Source organism: Mustela erminea, chromosome 11 (assembly GCF_009829155.1).
Source record: "Mustela erminea isolate mMusErm1 chromosome 11, mMusErm1.Pri, whole genome shotgun sequence".
Taxonomy (NCBI): domain Eukaryota; kingdom Metazoa; phylum Chordata; class Mammalia; order Carnivora; family Mustelidae; genus Mustela; species Mustela erminea.
Window position 1 is genome coordinate 58470669 of NC_045624.1, and position 14647 is coordinate 58485315.

Consider the following 14647-nt stretch of genomic DNA (forward strand, 5'->3'; position numbering starts at 1 on the left):
TAGCTTATAAAAGAATTGTATTTCTAGCTCACATAAAAAAATTCTGAAGGTAGGCAGAGCAAGGGTGATACGGAAATTTCACAGTGTCATCAAGGACCAAGGATCCTTTTTTCTTTGCCTTCCTATGTTTAGCACAAGATTTCTATTCTCAAGATGACTTTATGATTCAAGATGGTTGCTGGAGCTCCAGCCATTACTACCTGTTCTGGGCAGCAGAAAGAGTAGATGCAGAGTGAGAGTTGAGAATGAAAAGCATCTCAAACAATTTCGGAAAAACTTTTTTTCTCAAAGTCATACAAAATAATAATAGGAAAAAAAAATGAGTATTTTATAAGATGGACCCCAATAGAAAATCATTCTTTTTTATTATTTTATATTATTTATAGTCTATTATCTTATTGTGTTTTGTATTCTAATCTCTTATTTCTTAATCTATAATATTTATATTCTAGTCACAGATATTTTTAAGTCTTTATTTAAATTTTAGTTAACATATAGTGTTACCTATTGGCTCCAGGAGTAGGATTTCATGGTTCATCACTTCCATATAACACCCAGTGCTCATCACAACAAACGCCCTCCTTAATACCCATCATCCACTTAGCCCATCCCCTGCCTACTTCCCTTCCACCAACTCTCCATGTGTTCTCTACAGTTAACATTCAGTAGTTTTGTGTGGTTTACCTCCCTCTCTTTTTTTCCCCCTTCCCGTATGTTCATCTGTTTTGTTTCTTAAATTCCACATATGAGTGAAATCATATGGTGTTTATCTTTCTCTGGCTAACTTATTTCAATTAGTATTATACACTCTAGTTCTATTCATATCATGGCAAATAGCAAGATTTCATTCTTTTTTTTATGGCTGGATATATATATCACTCCAGCCACAAAAAAGAATTTTATGTATAATTATGATATATATAGAATTATATTGATCTGTATTGATCTATATATATCTACACTATACATATATAAGTGTGTATACACACACACACACACACACACACACACACTACTATAAGTATCAGGGTGCTTGTGTCCCTTCAGATTAGTATTTTTGTATCATTTGGGTAAATACCTGTAAGTGCAATTGCTAGATCATAGAGAGTTCTATTTTTAACTATTTGAGAAACCTCCATACTGTTTTCCAGTGTGACTGCACCAACTTGCATTCCCACCAACACTGTCAGAGGGCTTCCCTTTCTCGGCATCCTCACCAACATCTGCTGTTTCCTGTGTTGTTAATTTTAGCCATTCTGACACTGTGAGGTAATAGCTCACTGTAGTTTTGATTTGTATTTCCCTCATGATGAGTGGTGTTGAGCATCGTTTCATGTGTCTGTTAGCCATCTGGGTGTATTCTTTGCAAAAATGTCTATTCATGTCTTCTGCCCATTTCTTAACTGGATTATTTGGTTTTGGGGCATTGAGTTTGATAAGTTCTTCATAGATTTTAGTTACTAGACTTTTATTAGGTATGTCATTTACAAAAATCTTCTCCCATTCTGTAGGTTGCCTTTTAATTTTGTTGTTTCTTTCCTTCACAGTGCAGAAACTTTTAATCTTGATGACGTCCCAATAGTTTATTTTTGCTTTTGCTTCCTTTGCCTCTGGAGATGAGTCTAGTAAAACATTGCTATGGCAGATGTCAAAGAGGTTACTACCTGTGTTCTCTTCCCAGATTTTGGTGGTTTCCTGTCTCACATTTAGGTCTTTCATCCATTTTGAATTTATTTTTGTGTATGGTGTAAGAGAGTGTTCCAGTTTCATTCTTTTGCGGGTAGGTGTCTAGTTTTCCCAATACCATTTGTTGAAGAGACTGTCTTTTTTCCATTGGATATTCCTTCCTGCTTTGTTGAAGATTAGTTGGCCATATAGTTGTGGGTCTATTTCTGGGTTTTCTATTCTGATCCATTGATATATGTGTCTGTTTCTGTGTCCACACTATACCACGTTGATGACTACAGCTTTGTAGTACAGCTTGAAGTCTGGAATTGTGATGCCTCCAGGTTTTCTTCTTCTTCTTCTTCTTCTTTTTTAAGATTTTATTTATTTATCTGACAGAGAGAGATCACAAGTAGGCAGAGAGGCAGGCAGAGAGAGAGAGGAGGAAGCAGGCTCCCTGCTGAGCAGAGAGCCCAGTGCGGGACTCGATCCCAGGACCCTGAGATCATTACCTGAGCCGAAGCAGTGGCTTAACCCACTGAGCCACCCAGGCGCCCTTCTTTTCTTTTTCAAGATCTTTTTGGCTATTCGTTGTCTTTTGTGGTTCCATACAAATTTTAGGATTTTTTTGTTCTAGCTTTGTGAAAAATGGTGTTGGTATTTTGATAGGGATTACATTAAATGATTATATTGCTTTGGGTAATATACACAAACAAACAGTATTTGTTCTTCCAATCCATGAACATGGAATGTTTTTCCATTTTTTAAGTCATCTACAATTTTTTTCATCAATATTTTATAGCTTTCAGAGTACAGATCTTAACCTCTTTGGTTAGTTTTATTCCTAGATATCTTATGGGTTTTGGTACAATTGTAAGTTGGACCAATTCCTTGCTTTCTCTTTCTGCTGTTTCATTATTGGTATATAGAAATGCAACAGATGTCTCTACATTGATTTTGTATCCTGTGACTTTTTTGAACTCAAGGATCAGTTCTAGCAATTTTTTGTGGATCTAGTCACAGATTTTTTAAATAGAAAGCTTTTCTTGGTATTGATTACATTGCTTCTTGGAGCATGATTTTAAAGATAAATTAACAGAGGAATGCATGATGTATAGAAGATGTTAAATGAACCTTTTTTTTTTTTTACATTAATGACACCAAAAAGTGAGAAAAGAACTGAAAGGACTTATTATGAAAGTTATTCTAAGAAGGATTTACCCTAGGCTATTAAAAAGATCAAACATTTTTGTAGCTGTTTGATCCTGTATTGTTCTTTCTTCTCCTATGCCAGCTAGACCCAAAGGCCTTCAGTGGACTTTCCTGAGTAGTAAAAGAAAAAATACAGAAGAAAGGAATGAAAAGGAACATAGGGCCATCAGGAGAGAAGTGAACAAGTAGTCAACTCTCAGGTTCAAGAATAATGAGTTACTCTGCTACCCCCTGAAGAAGGGTAGAATAGTGTAAAGGTAATATAAAATCAAAGCCACCCAAACTCTATGCCCCCAAGAGTTTTCCATAAGAGCTTAAAGTTCTATATTTTATAGTCTTCTAGAATTTGTGCATGTTCTTAGCATTTAATGTCTTAATGGTACCATTCCTTTGTCTTAATAAGGATATAACATTCATCCTTTCTAATATAAAGGAACATGCACTACTAGTCAAATATTAACCAATAAGAGTTTCTAGGTTTCCTTAGCTAATATTGTGTGGCTATTTTGTTCAAAGAGAGGCTCCATTATAAGTTTATTGTGAAGAATAGCATGGTTTTAAAAGCACAGTGAGAATAATAAATTATATATAAAATGACTAATACTTTGTGGAGTGTATTTTGAAATCTTAATAAGCAGTTGTTATATAATGACGATGAATCTGTGTCCTGTTAATATTTATCAGTTTGCTTTCTAAGAAACTCTGTTTCATGGAATGCTTTTATAATAGAATATTAAGTGTAACTCTTTATTTGCTCTGTATTGTGTCACTAGAATGGAAAATTAGGGACACATTGCTGGCCCTGGCACATTCCAAAAAGAACCAGATGTCTTAGAAAATACCCAGTGTAGTATTTATGGGTAATGGGATTCACTGTCTCCAACTTTCAGATGATAGATTAGGTAAGTAGATAGGTAGGTAGGTAAGTAGATAGATAGATAGATAGATAGAATGATGAAATAAAATGTAAAACATAATGGTGAATGTGAACAGATGGGAGTTTTCTTCTGATATTCTTTCAGTTTTTGAGAATGTTTGAAATTAAAATTAAATCTAAATAAAAAGTCACCAGAAATTTAAAAAGCATTAAAATTTTAGGGATCATATCTTTTTACAACCTTCTTAGGAAGATAATCAAATTAGTTCTGCTACCAAATTAGCTCCGTTATTCCCAAATACCATTTCATCACTTCCTCCCCTATAAGGATAAGGAAGAGGCATAGAAAGAGGGGGAAAAAATCAATGAAGTAATGATTCATTGAATCAGTGGAGAATTTTTAACAATTCCTTCCTTTCTCTAGGGTGTAGGAGGTGAATAATGTGCCCCTTCCCTCCAATTTTTTGAGGAGACTACTATGTCATTCATCAGTTAGATATCTGCTTCTAGAGAGGATTATCCAGTCTTCAGACTATACCTTTGTAGCTAGGGGAAAAAGAACTGGAGAGTAAAAATGAAAGAGAGAGAGAGAAAGGGAGGGAGAAAGAGTGAGGGTAAAAGGGGGTCGAGGAGGAAAAGGGAAAGCAGCCCATATGCTCAGCATGAATTTTCTAAGCCAAATGGACACTGAAGAAGGCAGCTAGCCTTGTATAATCTTGCCAGGACCACCCTTCCTTCAAATTCTGATTCTTTCATGGGACTTCCAGATAAATTCTTTTGGAATCTTGCTAAAAGTCTCCTCTTTTACTTGGCCTGGCCTGCAAGATATACTTTCAATTCTCTTCTAGTACTCCTGTCAGCCTCTGTTTCTGGTAGTAAGGACTATCCCCAGCAGCCAGGCCTCCTAGGCATGGTGTGTGGTGGTGGTGAGAATAGCAGCCCTTCCTTAAACAGCTTTTACTATCTGGATAGGGTGACTCTGCCCCACATTGTATATATCCTCTTTGTCTCCTGATAGAAGCCATTTCCAAGCAATCCAAAAATCTCACTAAATTTCTACTTTAACTTTCTTTTAAACATTATATAGTAGGAACAGACTAATCTGGCTGTAATCTAATAAGTAACAAATAAGTAACTTCACATTACCCTTGAGGAACAGAATTCCTAATTTATATGGAACTGAGATTTTAGATCCTTGGGTTTTCATAATTATAACAATGTTTTTGTTACAGAATGAGATAAAATATTCATTTCATTATTAATATCCTCTAAACATTCTTACTCTCATGCTCAAAAACATTTTTGGCTCTTCACCTTCTATAATATCCAAGGCCCTGGGCTTGCATTAAAGGCTCTGTGTGATCCAAGACAGTTGTTTTTGCCTGATAGTTCTCTATTCCCCACATGAACTGTCTATCCCAGCCTGTGATTTCCTTCTTTATATTGTCTCTGTTATTTGTCTTTTTCTTTATATTCCCACAGCTTAACACTGTAGTCCATTCCATTATAAGCTCACATCCGAATTATTACAACAGCCTACTTAGGGAGTCTTGTCAAAGCCATTTTCAAACTATGCTGAGGCTGCTACTGGGTAATTCTTCCTCATACATGACTTTTACCATGTCACCTGTTCAAAACTCATCAATGACTCTTCATTCTCATGGATAGAATCATCATTTTAAGATTTTTTCTATGCCTGACTCCATAGCAATGTATAACTTTCTCTGCTTTCCAAGTAGACTCATTAGCTAGTTGTTTTTTTTCTCCTTCACCTTCACTTACCTTCACATTCTGGACTGCTCTGTACCATTCCCCTGCTTACCTGGCTCTTTGTTTTTACCTGTTATGTCCTCCTCATCCTTCAAGACCATTTTCCCCCACATTCTCTTTCTTTATGTAGACTTCTGAAGAATAGATATTTACCCAGTAGCTTCCATTTATGGAGTTTGTTAAATTTTATTATTTTTCTGGCCATTGAGAAGGCAGTACTTATAAAAGGAACATGGACTTTGGGATAATAGGAGTCCAGGTTTGAGTTCCAAGTCCACTACCATGCTATTACCTGTGAAACTGGACATACTACCTCACCTTTCTGAAGTTCCTTTGCCTCATATGTAAAAAGTAGAGTAGTATATTTATGTGGAGGTTAAGTGTGTGATCTTGTGTTTCCAAATAAAGTATAGTCTTACAGAAAGCAGCATTTTATGTCTTAAGCTCTATATTGCACAATGTCTAGAACCAGTCACAGTAGATAGCCACAACCAGTCCTCTATGTCTGTGATCCTTCAGCCTGGACTAGTGACCCCATGGGGTGCACAGAGATTTTCCAAGAAATACATGGACATGGATAGCTTAAAAAACAGGGCAAATTTCCTGATCTTTAATTTCCATCTATGTTCTTTTCTTAAGAGTCAACTACCTAAGAAAGTGCCTCCAGCCAAGGAATTCATAACTATTTTTCTGCTTTATGAAGAAAGTTTGAATCTTTTATTCATAACCTGTGGTGTTCAAACCTTCAGAGAGCTATAAAAAGGGACAATTCTAAATATTCTAAATATTAGTAAAAATGAGTGACACTACTGATTAACACTTTTATTTTGCACATTGGATGGCTTCAGATTCTTTGAAACAAGTAACATTGGAGTAGACTGTTATCGATGTATGGATCATCAAAAATAACTTTTAATGATAAATCACCATGTCATTTTTGGCATATAACACAGAGGGTTTACAAGGATTTGAATGATATGAGGAAAATAAAACTCCCTTCATTCCATTTTTCTTATTTATGAGTACATGATCCCCTTAGGACTTAGATCTATAAAAATGAAAGGTTGGTAGCTAATAGGTATTGAAACCTATCTTATTCTAGCAATAAAATATATTCATCTAAGGACACAAGGATGAACTAACTAAAAAAAAAGAAAAAGAAAAAGTCTCTATCCATCTCATTATGAAATGCATTTCATGAAAACTAAACTTTAGAAGTTTAATAATTGCTTAACAAAATGTGTAGTAATATCAATAATCATGATAATATATAGAAGAAAACACTTTTTGAAATTTTGAGCATTGTGTCCTAGGAAATGAAGAAAAAACTTGTGATTTCAATGCCTATTATTGTGGCAGAGAGGTATAATACAGAAACCAATGAAATAATTTAAGACTAAGAATGTAGTACATAATGACAAAATAGTCCTTGGTGGAAATTAAGTTAAAAAGGAGCTAGTACACAATTTCAAAAAACAGAGGACATGCCATGACATTTATTAAGACATTAAACATTGCATATAGTAGGGAGATGGTTTTACTGCCAATTTTTGCAGTATACTAGATATCATATCTCTTGCAAAATGTATTTGAACATTTGATCACATATTTACATGTTAACTTGAGAATTGCAAACATATGTGTGTGCATGTATGTGTGTGTGTGTGTGTGTATGTATACTTTCTCAAAATTATTTTAGAAAATATTAAAGCAAAATGTTTAAGGAGCACCATTTAACCAAGCATATTTTTTCTCAGATTTAATTCTTGCAATTAGATGAGAATCTGGTATATTCATAAAAGAACAGACAAAAAAGGAAACAACATTTTTTTGGTAAGCCATATTAGTAATCTTTCAACATATAAATTATCACTGAAAACTAACAAAAGTAACTATGCTTTCTAGGAAAACCAAGATGAGACTTACATTCCTGCCATAAACAACTAGGAAACTGGGCGGAATAGTAAAAACAACTCTTTGCAGATATTGGACAACCATCATTCTGGAGCTATTATCTTGATATTCAGAGAAGGTAAACAAATGTGGTGAGTTATGTTATCTTTGTGGCTTTCTCTCTAGAGGCGCTTTCTTTTTTTTTCTTTTTATTAATTATTTTTATTAACATATAATGTATTATTTGCCCCAGGAGTACAGGTCTGTGAATCATCAGTCTTACACACTTCACAGCACTTACCGTAGCATATACCCTCTCCAATGTCCATAAGCCAACCTCCCTGTCCATAATCCCCTTTCTCCCAGCAACCCTCAGTTTCTTTTGTGAGATTAAGAGTCTCTTATGGTTTGTCTCCCTCCCAATCCCATCTTGTTTCACTTTTTCCTTCCTACCCAAACCCCCCACTCTGCCTCTCAAATTCCTCATATAAGAGAGAGCATATGATAATTGTCTTTCTCTGATTGACTTATTTTGCTCAGCATAATACCCTCTAGTTCCATCCATGTCATTGCAAATGGCAGATTTCGTTTCTTGGATGGCTGCATAGTATTCCATTGTGTATATATAACACATCTTCTTTATCCATTCATCTCTTGATGGACATGTAGGTTCTTTCCATAGTTTGGCTATTGTGGACATTGCTGCTATACACATTCAGGTGCACGTGCTCCTTCGGAGCACCACGTTTGTATCTTTAGGGTAAATACTCAGTAGTGCAATTGCTGGGTCGTACGGTAGCTCTATTTTCAACTTTTTGAGGCACCTGCATGCTGTTTTCCAGAGTGGTTGCACCAGCTTTCATTCCCACCAAGAGTGTAGGAGGGTTTCCCTTTCTCCGCATCCTCGCCAGCATCTGTCATTTCCTGACTTGTTAATTTTAGCCATTCTGACTGGTGTGGGGTGGTATCTCACTGTGGTTTTGATTTGTATTTCCCTGGTGCCCAGTGATGTGGAACCCTTTTTCATGTGTCTGTTGGCCATCTGGATGTCTTCTTTGCAGAAATGTCTGTTCATGTCCTCTGCCCATTTCTTGATTGGATTATTTGTTCTTTGGGTGTTGAGTATGATAAGCTCTTTATACATTTTGGATCCTAGCCCTTTATCTGTTATGTCGTTTGCGAATATTTTCTCCCATTCTGTCAGTTGTCTTTTGGTTTTGTTAACTGTTTCCTTTGCCGTACAAAAGCTTTTGATCTTGATGAAGTCCCAATAGTTCATTTTTGCTCTTACTTCCCTTGGCTTTGGTGACATTCCTAGGAAGATGTTGCTGCGATTGAGGTTGAAGTGGTTGCTGCCTGTGTTTTCCTCAAGGATTTTTATGGATGCCTTCCTCACATTGCAGTCATTCATCCATTTTGAGTCTATTTTCATGTGTGGTGTAAGGAAAGGGTCCAGTTTCATTTTTTCTGCATTTCGCTGTGCAATTTTCTGAACACTATTTGTTGAAGAGATTGTCCTTTTTCAATTGGATATTCTTTCCTGTTTTGTCGAAGATTAGTTGACCATAGAGTTGAGAGTCTATTTCTGGATTCTCTAATCTGTTCCATTGATCTAAGCATCTGTTTTTGTGCCGGTACCATACTGTCTTGATGATGACAGCTTTGTAATAGAGTTTGAAGTCTGGGATCAGATGCCACCAACTTTGGTTTTCTTTTTCAACATTCCTCTGCCTATTCGAGGTCTGTTCTGGTTCCATATAATTTTGGGGATTATTTCTTCCATTTCTTTAAAAAAAAAAATGGATGGGATTTTGATAGGGATTGCATTAAATGTGTAGATTGCCTTAGGTAGCATAGACATTTTCACAATATTTGTTCTTCCAATCCAGGAGCATGGAACATTTCTCCATTTCTTTGTGTCTTCCTCAACTTCTTTCATGAGTACTTTGTAATTTTCTGAGTATAGATTCTCTGCCTCTATGCTTAGGTTTATTCCTAGGTATCTTATGGTTTTGGGTGCAATTATAAATGGGATTGACTCCTTAATTTCTCTTTCTTCTGTCTTGTTGTTGGTGTAGAGAAATGCAACTGATTTCTGTGCATTGATTTTATATCCTGACACTTTACTGAATTCCTGTACAAGTTCTAGCAGATTTGGAGTGGAGTCTTTTGGGTTTTCCATATATAGTATCATATCATCTGCAGAGAGTGAGAGTTTGACTTCTTCTTTGCTGATTTGGATGCCTTTAATTTCTTTGTGTTGTCTGATTGCTGAGGCTAGAACTTCTAGTATTTTGTTAAATAGCAGTGGTGATAATGGCCATGTTCCTGACCTCAGCAGAGAAGCTCTCAGGTTTTCTCCATTGAGAATGATATTTGCAGTGGGTTTTTCATAAATCGCTTTGATGATATTTAGGTATGTGCCCTCTATCCCTACACTTTGAAGAGTTTTGATCAGGAAGGGATGCTGTACTTTGTCAAATGCTTTTTCAGCATCTATTGAGAGTATCATATGGTTCTTGTTCTTTCTTTTATTAATGTGTTGTATCACATTGATTGATTTGTGGATGTTGAACCAGCCTTGCAGCCCTGGAATAAATCCCACTTGGTCGTGGTGAATAATCCTTTGCATGTACTGCTGGATCCTATTCGCTAGTATTTTGGTGAGAATTTTCGCATCTGTGTTCTTCAAGGATATTGGTTGGTAGTTCTCTTTTTTGTGGGATCCTTGTCTGGTTTTGGGATCAAGGTGATGCTGGTCTCATAAATGAGTCTCATAAAATGAGAATAGGTATTAATTCTTCTTTAAATGTTTGGTAGAATTCCCCTGGGAAACTGTCTGGCCCTGGGCTCTTGTTTGTTTGGAGATTTTTCACGATTGCTTCAATCTCCTTACTGGTTATGGGTCTGTTCAGGTTTTCTATTTCTTCCTGGTTCAGTTATGGAAGTTTATATGTCTCTATGAATGCATCCATTTCTTCCAGATTGTCAAATTTGCTGACATAGAGTTGCTCATAATATGTTCTTATAATTGTTTGTATTTCTTTGGTGTTGGTTGTGATCTCTCCTCTTTCATTCATGATTTTATTTATTTGGGTCTTTTCTCTTTTCTTTTGATAAGTCTGGCCAGGGGTTTATCAGTCTTATTAATTCGTTCAAAGAACCAGCTCCTACTTTCATTGATTTGTTCTATTGTTTTTTTGGTTTCTATTTCATTGATTTCTGCTCTAATCTTCTCCTGCTGGGCTTAGGGTTTCTTTCTTATTCTTTCTCCAGCTCCTTTAGGTGTAGGGTTAGGTTATGTACCTGAGACCTTTCTTGTTTCTTGAGAAAGGCTTGTACTGCTGTATATTTTCCTCTCAGGTCTGCCTTTGTTGTGTCCCACAGATTTTGAACTCTTGTGTTTTCATTATCATTTGTTTCCATGATTTTTTTTCAGTTCTTCTTTAATTTCCTGGTTGACCCATTCATTCTTTAAAAGGATGCTGTTTAGTCTCCATATATTTGGGTTCTTTCCAAATTTCCTCTTGTGATTGAGTTCTAGCTTCAGAGAATTGTGGTCTGAAAATATGCAGGGAATGATCCCAATCTTTTGATATCAGTTGAGGCCTGATTTAGGACTGAGGATGTGACCTATTCTGGAGAATGTTCCATGTGCACTAGAGAAGAATGTGTATTCTGTTGGTTTGGGATGAAATGTTCTGAATATATCTGTGATGTCCTTCTTGTCCAGTGTGTCATTTAAGGCCTTTATTTCCTTGTTGATCTTTTGCTTGGATGATCTGTCCATTTCAGTGAAGGGAGTGTTAAAGTCCCCTACTATTATTGTATTATTGTTAATGTGTTTCTTTGATTTTGTTATTAATTGGTTTATATAGTTAGCTGCTCCCACGTTAGGGGCATAGATATTTAAAATTGTTAGATCTTCTTGTTGCACAGATCCTTTGAGTATGATATAGTGTCCTTCCTCATCTCTTATTATAGTCTTTGGCTTAAAATCTAATTGATCTGATATAAGGATTGCCACTCCTGCTTTCTTCTGATGTCCATTAGCATGGTAAATTCTTTTCCACCCCCTCACTTTAAATCTGGAGGTGTCTTCGGGTTTAAAATGAGTTTCTTGTAGGCAACATATAGATGGGTTTTGTTTTTTTATCCATTCTGATACCCTGTGTCTTTTGATTGCGGCATTTAGCCCATTAACATTCAGGGTAACTATTGAGAGATATGAATTTAGTGCCATTGTATTGCCTGTAAGGTGACTGTTACTGTATATTGTCTCTGTTCCTTACTGATCTATGACTTTTAGGCTCTTCTTTGCTTAGAGGACCCCTTTCAATATTTCCTGTAGAGCTGGTTTGGTATTTGCAAATTCTTTCAGTTTTTGTTTGTCCTGGAAGCTTTGTATCTCTCCTTCTATTTTCAATGATAGCCTAGCTGGATATAGTATTCTTGGCTGCATGTTTTTCTCATTTAGTGCTCTGAATATTTCATGCCAGTCCCTTCTGGTCTGCCAGGTCGCTGTGGATAAGTCTGCTGCCAAACTAATATTTTTACCATTGTACATTAGAGACTTCTTGTCCTGGGCTGCTTTCAGGATTTTTCTCTTTCTTGCTAAGACTTGTAAATTTTATTATTAGATGACGAGGTGTGGATCTATTCTTATTAATTTTGAGGGGGATTCTCTGCACCTCCTGGATTTTGATGCTTGTTCCCTTTGCCATATTAGGGAAATTCTCTCCAATAATTCTCTTCAATATACCTTCTGCTCCCCTCTCTCTTTCTTTCTTCTGGAATTTCAATTATTCTAATGTTGTTTCGTCCTGTGGTATCACTTATCTCTCAAATTCTCCCCTCGTGGTCCAGTAGTTATTTGCCGCTCTTTTGCTCAGCTTCTTTATTCTCTATCATTTATCGCTAATTCTCTCTTCTGCCTCATTTATCCTAGCAGTTTGAGCCTCCATTTTTTATTGCACCTCATTAATAGCTTTTTTTTATTTTGGTAAGATTTTTGTTCTTTTATTTCTCCAGAAAGGGCTTTTATCTCTCCAGAGAGGGTTTCTCTAATTTCTTCCATGCCTTTTTCAAGCCCGGCTAGCACCTTAAAAATCATCATTCTGAGCTCTAAATTTGACATATTACCAGTGTCCATATTGATTAGTTCCCTAGCCTTTGGTACTGCCGCTTGTTCTTTTTTTTGTGGTGAGTTTTTTCACTTTGTCATTTTATCCAGATAAGAATATATTAAGGAGTGAATAAAATACTAAAAGGGTGGAAAGACCCCAGGAAAATGTGCTTTAACCAAATCAGAAGAGACCCCAAATTGTGGGGGGAAGAAAGAGGGTAAAAAGAAGTTCAGAAAAAAAAATTTTAAAAAGAAAACAAAAGAAAAATTTAAAAAATAAAAATATATCTATTAGACTGGTGATTCGATCAGAGTCACCCACTTAATTTGGGGAGTATTTTGGTCTCTTAGAAGAAACTACCTCCCAAAATTTTTAAGAATGAAAAACATATATAAGGTTAAACACAGGGACGCCTGGGTGGCTCAGCTGGTTAAGGTTAAACACAATAAAGGTATGGAATATGACTGTAAAGATGAAAAAAAATTTTTTTAATTTCTAAAAAAAGGAGTTGATAAGATAAGTTGGTTGGGAGAATAAAGAAAAAGAAAGTGGAGAGACTTTGCTCAGGCTGAAAACTAGAACAAAGCCCTGTGCTAGATTTAGAGTGTATTTTGATCTATTAGAAGAAGTTGTACCCCAAATTTTTTTAGAAGAAAAAACACTATGTGTATATGTGATTTTGAACAGACATTGGAGTTTGGGGAAGTCAAGGTGGCTGGAATTTGTGGGTCAGAATAAGAAAGAAAAGGGAGCTGTGCAAAGGGAGAGTTTTTTCTTTAGAAAGGAACACACCACTACTCTAAAACTTAGAGGGCAATTCAAAGGACATAGAGCATGTTGATTAAATTAGAAGTAGCTATAAAAACTCAAGTTAACATACTCCCAGAATTCAGGAATTTAATGAAGCTACAATAATCAAGATATCATGGTATTGGTATTGAGGATAACCTAATAGGTCAGTGAAACAGTAGAGGGAGTCCAGATGCACATATATGAACAGTTAATGTTTGTCAAAGTGTTTAGATAAGTTAAAAGTTGAACGACAGACTTTTCAACAACAAATGCTGAAACAACTGAATATGCATGCAGAAAGCAAAAACAAAAACACCTGAACCATTACTTCACCCTTCAAAAAGAATAGAACCTAGATGAGAGCTAAAACTCTACAACATCTGAAAACATAATAGAAAATCATAACCTGATGTTAGGCAAAGATTTCTTAGGCTATGCAAAGCCAATCTATTAAAAAGTATCACCAAAGAATATCAAATTGAAAGTTTTTACTTTTAGAAGAAAATTATTTTAAAAAATGAAAAGATAAACCACAAGCCAGAAAAATATTTTCAATACCATGATCTGATAAATGTCTTAAATCTAGAATAGATAAATAACATATAACAATAAGACAAAATAAAACATAATGGACTGAGGGTTTGAATAGACATTTCACTGAAGGGCTAAAATAACAAGTCCAAGAAAAGATACTCTACATCATAAGGCATTAGGGATATGAGAATTAAAATCGCAATGAAACGTTAGTAACCATCCACTGTTATAGTGTCATATCTAAGACATATTTGCCTAATCCTATATCATAAAGCTTTTCTTCTGTTTCCTTTTCCTAATGCTGTATTTTTGGGTCCACATCCAGGTCTGTGATCCATATAATATTAATTCATATATATGAGGCAACATAAAGAATGACATTTACATTTTGCATAATGATAACCAATTATTCCAGCACCACTTGTGTTTCCTTTCCCCATTGCCTTGCTTTTGCATTTTTGCCAAAAATGGGTTGTCCCTCTATGTGTGACTGGACTCCCTATTATTTTTAGTTAATCTACTTGCTTATTTTGATGCCAGTGCTGTACTGTCTTGATTAGTAAAAATTTAATAAGCCTTGAAATCAAGTGTTAGTCCTCCAACTATTTCATTCTCTTCAAAAGTTGTTTTGGATATTGTAGATCATTTCTATATAAAGTTTTTAATCAGTTTGACACTTTTTATAAAAATAGGCTCCTAAGATTTTGGTGGTAACTTTTTTGGATATATAAATTAATGTGAGGAGAATTTACATATCACAGTATGAGTTCTCCAACCC

The 14647-nt window shown here is 35.5% G+C and overlaps 1 long non-coding RNA gene across 1 annotated transcript in view; it reads left to right on the plus strand.

Annotated features, from left to right (window-relative positions):
- LOC116569088 overlaps window positions 1-14647 on the plus strand; it is a 111132-nt gene that overhangs the window by 36609 nt on the left and 59876 nt on the right. The window contains exon 6 of the long non-coding RNA XR_004276848.1: window positions 7430-7569. This is a non-coding gene — a long non-coding RNA (uncharacterized LOC116569088). The remainder of the gene's footprint in view (window positions 1-7429; window positions 7570-14647) is intronic.